We start from the raw sequence: 13,327 nt of genomic DNA, 5'->3' as shown, positions 1-13,327 counted from the left end.
TTGTATTGCTGTGCTTGCTGTGCACCCCTTCCTTATTCCATGGGAAAAAGAGATGAAATAAACCAGAAAAGGCATGAAGGGTGTTCATTTGGTGTTTGCAGACACAAAACTATGTCTTTGAGACAATATAGCATCATGAATATGCTTTAAAATCCTCCCTCTGCCAGTGATGAGTTCTGTAACCTTCAGCTAGTTCCCTGGGCCTTCCTTTGGAACACCACTAGTAGAGGGTGGGAGAAGGGTGTGCTGACCAGCTTACAATTTTCTGCCTTTTTTAATTTTATTTTTTTTAAATGCTGAATATCAACAACTCCCATTGACTTAATGCTCCAGGCTTGATCCATTAGGAGTCCTGAAACTTATCTCAAAAGACAGTAAAATTCAACTGGTATCCAGATTTACTATAAGCATTTAAACTACTTGCCATCTTTTTGTCTCAGTTTTTCTATTTGTACAATAGGATATGTTTGTTTTATAGAGAACACTGGAGGCAAGGATGAAAAGTGAAATATGAAAGAAGGTTATCATTCAGACGATGTGAACATTTTTGAAGTGTGAATGAAAAAGTATTAAGTTTAAAAAATTAAGAGTTAAAAATAAGCTACTCTTCATTTGAAATATAGTTAAAGACATTTAAGAGTGTTTTGCACAATTAAGTTGAGAAATAGTAAATTAGAAAGTGTTTTTAAGAATTATGTAATTGTGGATGGACAGGCAGATGAGGATTATTTTTGTCTTTCTGGTGTGTAAATTGCCATTCTTCTTTTGTCTGAGGTCTATCCACTAGGTGGATTAACATAGAGTTTTCTGTTTGTTGCAAAAGACACAGAAGAATAAACAGACTGTGCATTTCATTGATGGACCCAACCTGTTCATCCAGCAGGTATTGTGCATTTTAGCAACCACACGTTTCTTTCTTTACAGTAGAATAACTTTGGCAAGGCTCCATATTCCTGGGATACAAATACAAGGTGTTTCATTTTTAATTATTCAGTCCTGACATGAAAAGAGAAAGAGCTAGAAAGGCTGCTTGTAATTTTGCTGTATATCAGTTTTCAAGCACAGGAAAGCAACTGTGTGCAAAATACCGCTGTGCAACAGAAATTTTAAAGGAGGCTGATACAGCTCCTGGATCATGTTACGGAGGCTAGGCCTCTTCCAATAAATATTTACATAAATTCTGTGGGAGATTCCTGCATTCATGAAGTTGTGTGCATTTATGTGTGTCGGGCATGAGCACTTAACGGCATTTGTTTCCATGTTGGTGAAGCTACTATATGTTCAATGAGACAAATGTACTTTAGTCTTATCTTACATACTTAGTACCTATTTCAGCTTCAGACTTCCAGAGTTTGCCTCATACAATGGGGGATAATTCCGTGTGATTTTTATTTTTATTTTCCCCAGATTTGCTAGGAGGCACAGATCATGCTGATCTGACTGGGCATGCTGTATTTATGTACCTGGAAGTCTGTAGGTCCCTGCTGGCCTCAACTTGTGCACATGTGGGTATGTACAAGCTTTTCCTCCTTCCACAACACACTGAAGATTACACTGAGGGATTACATAGGCGTTTAATAATGGTTTCTATATGGTCATATGAATACTCACATGAGTTTCTCTTCAAATTAAAAACTGAGTGTGAATTTAGATATTTAATTATATATTTATCCTTTTCATGCACTTCTAGACTTAAATATAAAAGGCTTTTAGCAGTGATTCTTAACTAATAGATCCATGAGTTAGTAATACTTTTCCTCATGTTTTCAACTTAGCAGTACTGATAACAATTTGCTTTACTACTATATTTTAGATAAAAAGTTCTTTAAAAATGCTGTATTAAAATATAGTATGAGTGATTCTACAATAAACAAGTAGAGAAGAAAAGACAGCTTGCCATGTGCATTGAAATAACAACTGGGCCCCAGCAAAAAGAATTATAGAACACATGATTGCAGAGGAAAAGTGGCTTGAGTATTTAAGGGTATTGGACTTGGTGTGTATATATTGTCTTTTGTTGTTGTTGTTATTTTTTAATGTTCAAAAAAAAATTAAGGTGACTTTTCTGTGGAAATATCTGGGAATCCTTTAAATGTATTATGCTGAAGAATATTTCACTTCGCTATTTCCGTGTTTCAGTACTGGTTTACACAAGTCTTTCAGAAGGCATGAATAGGACCACGCAATAGTTATGTCCTTGAAAGCTTTTATACTGTATTATGGCTACATGAGTGTGAAATCTGGGGCATTTGCTTTCACCATTGAATTAATTCAAGGATTTCAGGTGGTTAGGGAACAAGACCAGTCCCTCCATTTACCTGACGAAGAGTAGCTGCATGCAGCTGAAACGCCTCTTGTGGTTCACATGGGTGGTTCACCACTGGGCTGAAGCACAAATCATCTTGGCCCCAAAGAGCAAGTTTCCTGTTGATCCTCATTTGTGTCATTAAAGTAGTCAAGCAATGTAGAAGTCTGTATTGTTCCTCCTGGCATAGCACACATAAATAAATAGGGTGATTCAGTCACCCTGTTTTGGTTGTTAGCTATGTGTTCAGAGCAAGAGGGAGAGTGATGGAATGAAATACCCAGTGAACTCAGCTGCCTTTAAAATATCGGTGAGTTAACAACTGATTTGCCTCCTCCTTGAAAAGATGTGGGTCTACCTTAAAGCGCCCTATGGCATGAGAATATATTCATTTCATGTTTCTGATTCTTCAAAAGAACTTCTATCAGCAGTGGCGATAACAGCTGAAACTTTCACAATACAACATTCCCATTAGAAAACAAAAAACAAACAAACAAAAAAAACCAGCAATGACAAAAAAAAAAAAACAACCAACCAGCCAAACAAACAAACAAAAAGCAGCATACTTTTAGACAGGGAATTAACAAGATTTGAGATATCTTTCCATTTTTGTCTGTATTTCTTCACCATTTTCCCAGTTCTGCTCTTTAATCTCACAGGGGAGCTAAGCCCACAGGGGGTTCACTCTGTGATGAAGTGTTGCTTGGAGCTGGGACTCTCACCTTCTTTGGATAATGTGGCTGGATTCCCTTCATCCCCCGACACGGGAGAAAAGACTCCTTGGCAAAGTGTAACAATCTCCCTAACTCGATCTCTCGTGGGACTCACAGACTCCCATCAACTGCACACTGACAGCAAATCTATTCCAGTACTTTTGGGAGAATAAGAATTGATGCTAGCTTGGTGAAAGGGATAATGTGGCATCCTTTTAGTCCTATTCTTTCCTCACTTCTGGTGATGTGATTTTGTTACTAACACTGAGAAACTAAGTAGGGAGTGGAGAAGATGGTGTCACCCTCAAATCAGCCTGTCTTTGTCTCTGAGCATAGTTTAAGGCAAGAGATGCTGAGATGCTGTGATAGTAGTGGCACTGCCTAGAGTTGTGTATATTAAAGATCCTTAAATTCTTCCAGTGTAATACTTTCAAAACATCCCAAAAGTTTCTTCCAGCAGTGGGGTTGTGGGAGCACATGTATATCATTTTCTAGCTGTTTGTTGTGGTTTTGGGCTTTGTACTTTGGCAGGGTCAAAACTGAGCTTCTGCTTTTCACAGGTCCATTGTCACCAAAATTACCCACATTTTGTCCTGTTAGCATGTCCTATGCATTTCTGTACCATCATGACGGGGAACTTTGATAGTGTGGATTTTTTTTTATAAGTTACTTCTTTACAGTAAGCCAACAAGCCTTGTCACTATTCAGACATGAAAGGGGAACCTTACAAAAGTAACCAAACCTGTACCATGCAAGAATTACACATAGGAAGACATGTATACAGGCCAAACTCCAGTTTTATCAGCAGAATTCTAGCAGCTTTTGCTTCATGTTCTGTAACCAGCTAGCTCGTTCTAAGCAGCCTTCCAGCACTGTTGAACTTCCAAAGTCAGTGTTACCTGGTGGCTTCCAAGGAATACCTTTACATATAGGGTGCTCTGTCTGTCAGCCAGGCCGAGGGGGTCCTGCAGACTGGAGGTGAGCTGAGCCTTGTTGAGAAATTTTACAGCACTTCACTGGACTGCTCTGGGCCATTAGTCTTGTAGTCTCCTTACTGCATACAGATTACAGTGTGTTTGTATTGACGGAGTTCTGTAGATATTAACACTGACTTTTTTTGACTCAGAAGATGAATTGTGGTAGTTAAAGGGTCATTGAATTAGGGCTTGAGACACCTTGTACGGTGTTAACCCTGGTGGGCAGCTGAGCACCACCCGGCTGCTTGCTCACTTCCCTATGCTAGAAGGGGAGAGGATCAGAAGGGGAAAAGTGAGAAAACTCCTGGGCTGAGATAAGGGCAGTTTAAAAGGTAAAGCAAAGGTTGTGTGCACAAGCAAAGGAGAATAATTGACTTTGTCCCCTTGGCAGGCAGGTTTTCAGCCACTTCCAGGAAGCAGGGCTCCAACATGCAAACACTGTGACCCTGAACGTCCCCCTTCCTTCTCCTTTCCCCCATTTTTTATTGCTGAGCACGACATCTCATGAGACAGAATATCCATGGAGTCTGTTGGGGTTGGAAGTCGTGGCCATGTCCCTTCCCAGCTCCTTGTGCACCTTGCTGGGAAGTAGAGAGAGCAACAGAGAAGCCTTGATACCCTGAAAGCTCTGGTCAGCAACAGCCCTTGTGTGTGCTCAACACTGTTTTCATCACAAATCCAAAACATACGCGTTGCAGTGAAGAAAATTAATTCCAGCCCAGCCAAAACCAGTATACATCTTTAGCTGCTATTTTATTCCATATTAAAAATAATTTGAATCGAATGTGTTTTAGGTTTGTTTTAGTCTTGAACATAACACAGATTTCTCACTTAAATGGCAGTCCAGCTTTCAAACACCTACTTTCTTTTCTGATGCTAATAGTAGAACAGCATACTATAACTAAGATACCTACTACAGGTATCATATTTTCTGTTTTATGGAAAAGCTCTGAGGCTTGTTAACATTCTTGATAAGTAAAGGTAGCTTTTATATGAAGAAATAAAAATAAGAAAATAAATTAGATAAACTTTAAATCCACACCTGTAGACCCTGTGTTTTGGATCATGAATTCTCCAGGTGTAATTGTGTACATACCTCACTTGTCTTTGCAATTCTGTGCGAATTTTGAGCTCTGTGTGGAATTGGTAGCACTTTACTGTTAAGTGCCTGATCTGTAGATGCTAGATGCAGCTGAGTGCTATTAATTGTTCTAGAAATGGGCACAGTAAAGTTGTGTTTATTATGTTAGAGACTAAAAGAAAAAATCAAGCGTTGATTGTACCAGTTGATTAGCGTGTTTTTGAAGAACAGTATATGTTTGTTAAGTGATTATTTCAAAACACAATGATAACTGAAAGAAAATGTGTCTGTTTATCTTTTTTTTTTATCTATTTATAAAAGATAAAAATTTATCTTTTTATTTGACTCTCTCTCTTTGGAAAAAATTAAATGAATCTAGAGGTCAAAGATTCTAAATTAAAATTCTAATAAGCCATGACTGTTCCTCACTGTGACATTTTTTTTCCCCACTGGGATTAATGGTATGCACCTTTCTTTTTTCAAAGAAAAAAGTGGAAAGATACAGCAACTCCTTATGATTTTCTCAAGTTACTATGCATTTACTGTGATTGTGACATTGAAGTATATACCTTTTTTTGACGAAAAAAGAGAAAAGGTGCAACTGAAATGTTGCTCTAAAAAGTATTAAAACTGGAGTTCTGATACTGTTGCACAATGAACATTTATATTAAGCATTTATGGCAGCTACAAATTCACTGCATGGTTTTTGAAGCAGTAATAAAGGGGGAGAAAAAACAGTCTAATTGACATTTTACAGTCAGAACAAAGGGTTGAAAGTGTGTGGCTTGTATGCAGCTACTTATGTGTTACATATTAGCCCCTTAAACTAGAACTAAACTCAGTATCACCTCTTGAAGAGGCTTTGGGCAGTTAATTATTAGTAAATTAAGTCCTTCAATCATTCTGAAGGTTGAAGAACATCAAATTATATGGTGCTTACCAAATGATGGCCAAAATCTGACTTAATTTACACTCTGTACTCAATGGTGTTCAGGAGGTTGTGAATCAGGGCAGAGTGTGGCCCTCTTAATAATTAAAGTAGAACAAAAATAAAGATCTCATTCAGAATGTCACTGTGAATCTGTAGTGCCTCATGGTATAGAACTGTACATCTCCAGCAGCACAGTGCTATGCAGCAGTACGACAAAAAGGAGAGGAAAACTCAGTCCACTTCAGGGGCTTTCTTAAATAAAAACTATTTGTATGGATGTTCTGCAATTTTCCTATGAGCCTAGTAGAATGCCTTTGATGCACTTGATTAGAGAACAAGATCCCAACCTTGTAGACTCAGTAAGATCATCATATGTTTAAATACAGATAATTAGTCTCAGTTTTATTCTTTATTTAAAATAATAATAAAAAAAAGAAACCTTAAGCCCTCCCTTTCTTTTATTTTGTTGTAGTATTCCTTGATTACAACCAATGAATTATAATGAGTTTGTTTAATTATCAGTGCAATATCTCATTCCTAATTTATGTAGTATAAATGATCATGTCTAATTTTTATTTTGGAATGTAAGCTGATATATATTTTAAAACATATTTTAAAAGGGTGTAGGTAATTCCTTCAAATCAGTTTATGTGGTGCAAAGTAGTGAAGTGCAGAGATTCCTAATCTAGCTCCAAGCGTGCTGACATATGCAGCATCATGGCGAGATACTAGCTCAGGAGCAGCCTCGCCAAGTTGGCAAGCAGATGTGTCCTCACATAACCTGTAAAAATATGAAGCTTCTGCTGGGATCCATGTTTGCTCTGTTTTCACTGACAGCAGCATTTCAGCTGGATAAATCCAATGTGCAGAAGGCTGTGTTCAGTTCCAGAGGCATAGTTCACAGGTATGTGCTGTATGCACGGATGGGAAGAAGGTTGGTGGGAGTAGTCACCTTGGGCAGAGCTGCTGAGGCAGTTGCCATTTTTCAGACTGTCTCAAAATTGTATGATGAGCCCTAGGATTCGCGTTGTGGTTATCCATCAGGAGCGTGCTTTGGCCTACAGACTTTAATCTGCTATTCTTTGTCCTAAAGGACGGGGTATTCTGCCAAATACTCCAATGAATTCAGCTGTGTAGGTAGGTAAATATACATAGCTGAGCCAGTTTTCTCTGTCACCATGGATGAAAGGTTAATTTTCAGCCTTGTTGGTCATACTTTTTCTCTGATTATTTAGTTCTGAAGAGGCATTGGTCCAAGTTAAATTTTGGGCAAAGCATATCCCACCATACCTGGAAAATGTTCCAACAGTTTGAATTTTCTCTCTCCTGTCAGCCTTGTAACTGAATGGTTCAAAAGATTTAACTGTGGAGTTACCCATTTTTGGTATCAGTAAATAAATTCTCTTTCTCAGAGAGGTGTTACAAGGATAATTCCCTTGCTTCGTTCATGGACTTTAAACATAATGAGAAATATGTGGAATATGTTAGTCTATGTTTTGTGTTTTTCAATATGTGTCCATCTTTTGTGCTGCTGTCTGAGGGACTTTTTTCTGAAGTCATTTTAAATAAGTTTTTTAGATAGCATACAGTGTATTAATTCTGTCTTGGAGCACAGTAAAGTGAATATAAAATGGAGTTTACTGTGCATATTTGTTTATGTGCCAGGATGTGTTGAGGCATCAGATCCACCAGCGTTACTTTTAATCACCCTACTCTTTTCATTTGACACCAACTCCCGGCACAGTTAAAAAAAAAAAAAAAAAAAAAGGAATAACAACATACACACAAAAAAACCTGCTGGTTGTGTTCTGCTCTGATGCGCCAGTTCAAAATGGCCCTCTGTCTCACTCCAATGGTTTCTTGGAGGTGGGGATTGATCTGTGAATCTCTTGCATGATATGTTTGAAATATTTATCTGAGGCTGAACTGTCAGGTGGTGTCCAACTCACTCATTACTAGGCAGCAGAGGGAGGCTGGGCTGTCAGGAAGTTATCATTTTCATAAGATATGGCTCTGGGTTGATTTTTATGGACAGCAGGTTCTGTGCTTTGTTAAACTTTGCAACTGAAAGAGCTGGTTGCAAGGTATTTGATTTAAATGTTAAAAATGGTAAACTACAGGTACCAGTAAATTAAATCTAAACAATGGATACCATGGTGGTTATCTGTAATATTTTTATGTTCTTATTTGTCTTTACGCCTTTATTCTTAGCAATTCTGTTTTAGTTTCTGCTTTTCCTTTTTCTCGTTTTCTTTTGTTCTAACTTCGGACTTGCAACCCACTATAATTGGCACCTGGTAAATGACCCAAGTTTTGTTTCTTGTTCTGAATACTCCCAGATCTATCAGAGCTGAGCGAAACATGCCTTCAGGGTGCTGCAAGGTTTGCCATGATCACAGGGTGAGGACTATTCTCACGGTGAAACCAGGCACCAATAAACACTTGTCTTAACTCCTGTGAATTGTTAGTTCAGTCTTGGTTATTAGTAAGAAAGAAATCATCAGATGAAATGAGACATGTCATTTCTCCTGTTGTATGCACCAACATTGCACCAACATTATGCCATGATACAACGCTATTGTCTGTTCTGTGGGAGAGTAGTGCTCCATCCAGCCAAGACAGAAAGGTTTCATTATATTTTGGATTCCAGGAGCATGACAGACATTTCTACATTATACAAACTACCTGAAATTGTCGTTCTTAAATGTTTTCATTGTCTGAAAGGCACATCTTATAACTGTAGGATAGGAATGTTATCTTTAGGTCAAATTACTGTGTGCTGAAGCATGACCCAATTTTCAGTCTAATGTGAATCCTATTTTTGGTTGTACAAAAAAATATAAAAAAAATACCCATTGACTGTGAGGTACTTATTTCAGTTTTACTAAAGAGCTGCTGAATGCAAGTTATGGGATGCTATAAAATTGAAACTGCTTTATTTAAAAATATTCTCACTTGTTGATGGTATAAAGGTTCATTTTGTAGCTGTGAGGATACTGTGTGAGGTTATTTAGATAGTGGTTCTTCATCTGCAGATATTTTCTGTTCTTTCTCTTAAAAAAAAAGTCCTGACACTTTTACATTTTGACAGTTAATCTTTAATTCTGCACCATACCAATTAACTGAGAGCTATTAGAGAAACAATAAGCCATGAATCATCAGCTACAAGTAGGCAGAGAGTTTAATAGTCAAGAGATTGAGCATTTCTTAATCTTATATACACTCTACATCAAAGCGAATAAATCCAAGGTTAAAAAGAAAGGCTATCACATTCCCCAGTGGTTTTGAAAACAACTTGCTTCTTTCTCTCATGTTCATCTGCTTATACAATATAACAAAAGGAAGGACCTGATTCTGCAATCCCTGATTCATGCAAGAAGCTCTTATTTTTATATCAGTCACACTAAGCAGAGTATATTATTAATAGGCATTATTCACAGTATACAAATAAAATTCATGAGAACAAATAGTCTACTTCTGTAAACTTTTAGTTCTGTGGAGAGTCCTCAGGAAAATGAATACTCCCATTTCAAGAGCATTACATGTGGCAGTACAGCTATTCAATTAAGAGCCTTTGAAACCTTTAAAAGCATGTACTCTACCTAACTATGAGCTTATAAATAGTCTTTGGCTTTCATAGAGTTACTCATCTATCGGAAGTTAAGCTGGAGTTCATGTATATTGCTGAATCAGTGCCAGAGTATCCCATATCTTGCAGAACTGAATTCAGAGTTAATAGATCAACAGGCTATTGGCCTTTCAGTGGTCAGAACTGCAAACAAATTGGGCTGCTTCATCTTAAAGATCTAGAAAATTAATGGTTAGTGCTGTACTTCCTAAATACAGTTATCAGCTAGAGGAGATTATGTGGAAGGAATAGCTCAAATTATATTTAGAATAAAAACAGTTGCCCCGTAGTAAGCAGACTTGGATATTGTATGTTTTGTACATAGGGTCAGATTCACAAATGCAGTGGCTGTGAGTCAATAATTTTTATACTGGAGTTGTAGAGCATTTCACTCTAATAGGGCTCCTACAATAGAGATAACTTTCAGATCAGTATGTATGCACTGCCTGGTTGGAACTTTTTTTAAAATTCTAAGTGAAGCAGGCTCGAATTTGGATTTCTGCACTTTCTCATGAGATCAGTAAGCAGAGGTAGACTGGGATATTTTGGAGATTCTTCTGTAGGAAAATACTTACTCATCAAAACTGACAGTCTGAAGGAGAAAGGATTAAATGAAAAAGACTGTTTTAAACCAAAATTGTGAAGTGTTTTCAATTGGTAGGTGCTACTGCACAGATTTTTAGAGGAAGCTTCATATCTGTCAAAATGACCCATTTTGGTTATCTCTTAACATCTGAGGGGAGGTGGTGTGGTTCAGAGTAATTTCTTGTTTCATAATCCATACTTTATTTGCCAAATTGGAATATTTTGCAGATGTTTGTGAAATACTAACAAAATGTTCACATTTAAATAGTCAGAGGATTAAATTTAGTAGTTGGTATGTCCAAGGAATACCATTAAGCAGCATCTATCTAGATTCTTTAAAGAGAAAGGGTAGGACTTCTAATTTTATGTATTTTCAATATTTTTAGTTTTGATACTGAATGTTTCAGACATCTCTAGTGCTAAATCACCTGAAGCTGGTGCTGCTTGGTTTCCATTACCTTTCCTTTCCTTTGTCAGCCATTTTTTTAGCATAATTCAAGAAAATTCTGGTTTTCTTGTTCAGGTATTTCAATAAAAAAAAATGTATTTAATGCAAAACAAACAAAAACAACACAGTAATAACATTCTGTTATCATTCTTTTACCAAAGCAGTTTGTTTTCAAGCAATTTTCCTCAGTACCACTAAAGCTTCTAATGTATTTAAATAAATTAAATAGGAGAATTAATCAAATTCTACTCTGTATCATTAGGAGTAATGAATAGCTAAAAAATCCTACTCTGTTGGAAATGCAGAATTGCCTGATTCAAATTTCAGTATCAATAATGCTGATATTGGGAAAACAAGTAAAAGGTGTTAAGGGGCCTGTTAAGAAACATTATGTAGTCTAATCCTGCAAAAAATAAAAGCAAATGCTGAGATAGAATTTTATCTGCGTTAAGTTACTAAGTTGTTATCATATTAGTTATAGACCAGAGTGGAAACATTTTCTTCTGATCAGGATCATGGTAATCCGAGGATAGGTTTGGAAGGGACCCAAAAATTTATCCTGTATCTCAGGGCAGAATTTTCCAGTTGGGTAGTTTTTGCAGTGAAACTTCATTCCTATTGATACATTTTCAGGAAATCTATAAATTTCAATGAATGAAATGTTGTTTTTTTGTTTGTTTGTTTTTCCAAAGTCCCCAGTGACGTATTTCTCCAACAATCTGTGTGAATGCTTATAATCAGTCCTTCTTAAAAACTAACACTCCAAGAATATTTCATTTATATTGATCTTCATTTAGCCTGCAGCCTACCAAGATGTACTCTGAGTTACTTTGGTTTGCTGTTCCATGTTGAGACAGAGTTTCTGTGTACTTAGAAAGTAATGGCAGCTTTGCAAGCAGTTGAAAGAAGAAATGAGGAGGTTGTGGATGGTGTTTGAAGTAAGTGGGGTATTTTCATAAATTCTTTACTTTGTGATCAAAATCCAATGGGAAGGAAGCAGGTGTTATTTTCATGTTCAGGCTTTGCATTCTGCCAGGTCAGTGATTTCTGTAGTACATTGGTATCCAAGAAGCTCTTAGGTGTTGTTTATCTATAGTACAACGTATTTTTGTAGGGTCAGTATCCTGTGAACCTTCTTTACACAGAAGACCATTTTATTTCATGTGTAGCTGTTTCAAACCCAGCAGGAGCACAAAATAGTGTAGCACTATTTCTTTTCTTTTATTGTCTAAATGGAAAATAGCAGAATGTAGTTGGTATTATGAGAACAAGACAAAAATAAATCTTATAAAAGGGATACAGAAGTAGTCAATGTAGCTATCAATGTACTTTTATATTCTGGAAGTGTGATTTCCATAAATTGCTTTTGGAAAGTGGAGAAATGAATCCTTCAGGAGATGGTTTGTGTTGACAGGAGAGGTTGCTGGAGTACTAAATGCCATTTGGAAAACAATGGGAACTGAGACAGAAACTTCCAGGCCCAGATAAGGGAGATACTACATTTTGTGTCAAAACACCAAAAAGTTTCTTTCCTTTTCCATCTTTCTTCAGAGAGCTCTGTAACCTAAACTCTGAGTGATTGTGATTGCTGTCTTCTAATGGGAATTTTAAACTAGAAGTGCATGCAAAAGAATATTACAGACTAATTTGGAGTTACCAGCAGTTGTTTAAATTTTGGTTTCCTACTTAGATCCTTTGCCTTTGTGGGGAATATTCTCTGTTGAACAGTGAAACTGAAGGAAGACCAAAATCAGTATTTTATTTATATGTGGTGTTGGTTTTGTGTGAGGAAGTCACAGAATAAACGCAAGTGAAATATTTTCCCGATTACTAATATAGATAATGATCAGAACTTTTTTTTTTTATTATTATTATTTCTCTTGAAAGTTTTCAAAGGTGGAATAGCAATAACAATCCTGTAAAAGAATTTACATTTGAAGGAACACTTCTGAAATTTTCATGCACCTTTGATATACCTATATCTCTCAAAGAACACTAAAGTTTAACTTAAAAGTCAGATTTAGTCAAGATCTCTCCGTTTTTCTCATTTTTTTATATGTTTTTCTACAGATGTATGTAAGTACATCTGTTTATTTTCTGTGTGTTTAAAATAATTGAAACCTAGATATATTCTCTGATGTTTTTTGAATCACTCCCTTTTTTAAAAAAAATGATACCAGGCTTTTTCAACTTTTCCGTGTTGATAACTGTCTGGACGATCTGTTCAGTCTTTCTAAGGGCCAGAAAAAATATTAATCTGGGGAGGTAAGTTATGGCTTGGCAATTGAGGACCATTTGTCATTTTATTTTCTGTCTTTCTTCTTGTTTGTTATTTATGAAAAAGATTTTTTCAGTTGCGTGGCTTTTTGTTATTGCAATTTGCATGCCCAGTCCAGCACTGTACAGCAAAAGCTAAGCTTACGTACCCTCACTTATCCTGCAGTTTGGAGCATCGGCTTTGGAGCATCCTTTGTTGTGTGATGAGGATCTTCATCCCAGGCCCCAACTAATATCACAATTGCACTCTTTTTTAAACAGCTATTGTATTCTATTGTATTGACAGAAAAAGTACAAAGATGCTGTTTGCAGTTCTAAGTTACCAGCTTTTTGTTTACAGTATTGCTTTTGTCACAGAAAAAAAAATACAAATATTTTTCTT

The 13,327-nt window shown here is 36.6% G+C and overlaps 1 protein-coding gene across 9 annotated transcripts in view; it reads left to right on the top strand.

The window, feature by feature from the left end:
- TENM2 (teneurin transmembrane protein 2) overlaps positions 1-13,327 on the top strand; it is a 1,136,432-nt gene that overhangs the window by 251,810 nt on the left and 871,295 nt on the right. For all 9 annotated transcript variants that reach the window (XM_068697798.1, XM_068697795.1, XM_068697797.1 and 6 more), the window contains exon 4: positions 1,408-1,509. The gene's annotated coding sequence lies outside the window, so the exon portion shown is untranslated. The remainder of the gene's footprint in view (positions 1-1,407; positions 1,510-13,327) is intronic.

The sequence above is a fragment of the Anas acuta genome, chromosome 14, assembly GCF_963932015.1.
Source record: "Anas acuta chromosome 14, bAnaAcu1.1, whole genome shotgun sequence".
NCBI lineage: Eukaryota > Metazoa > Chordata > Aves > Anseriformes > Anatidae > Anas > Anas acuta.
Note: the sequence above shows the minus strand (reverse complement) of the source record. Positions and strands in the feature narration are given on the sequence as shown.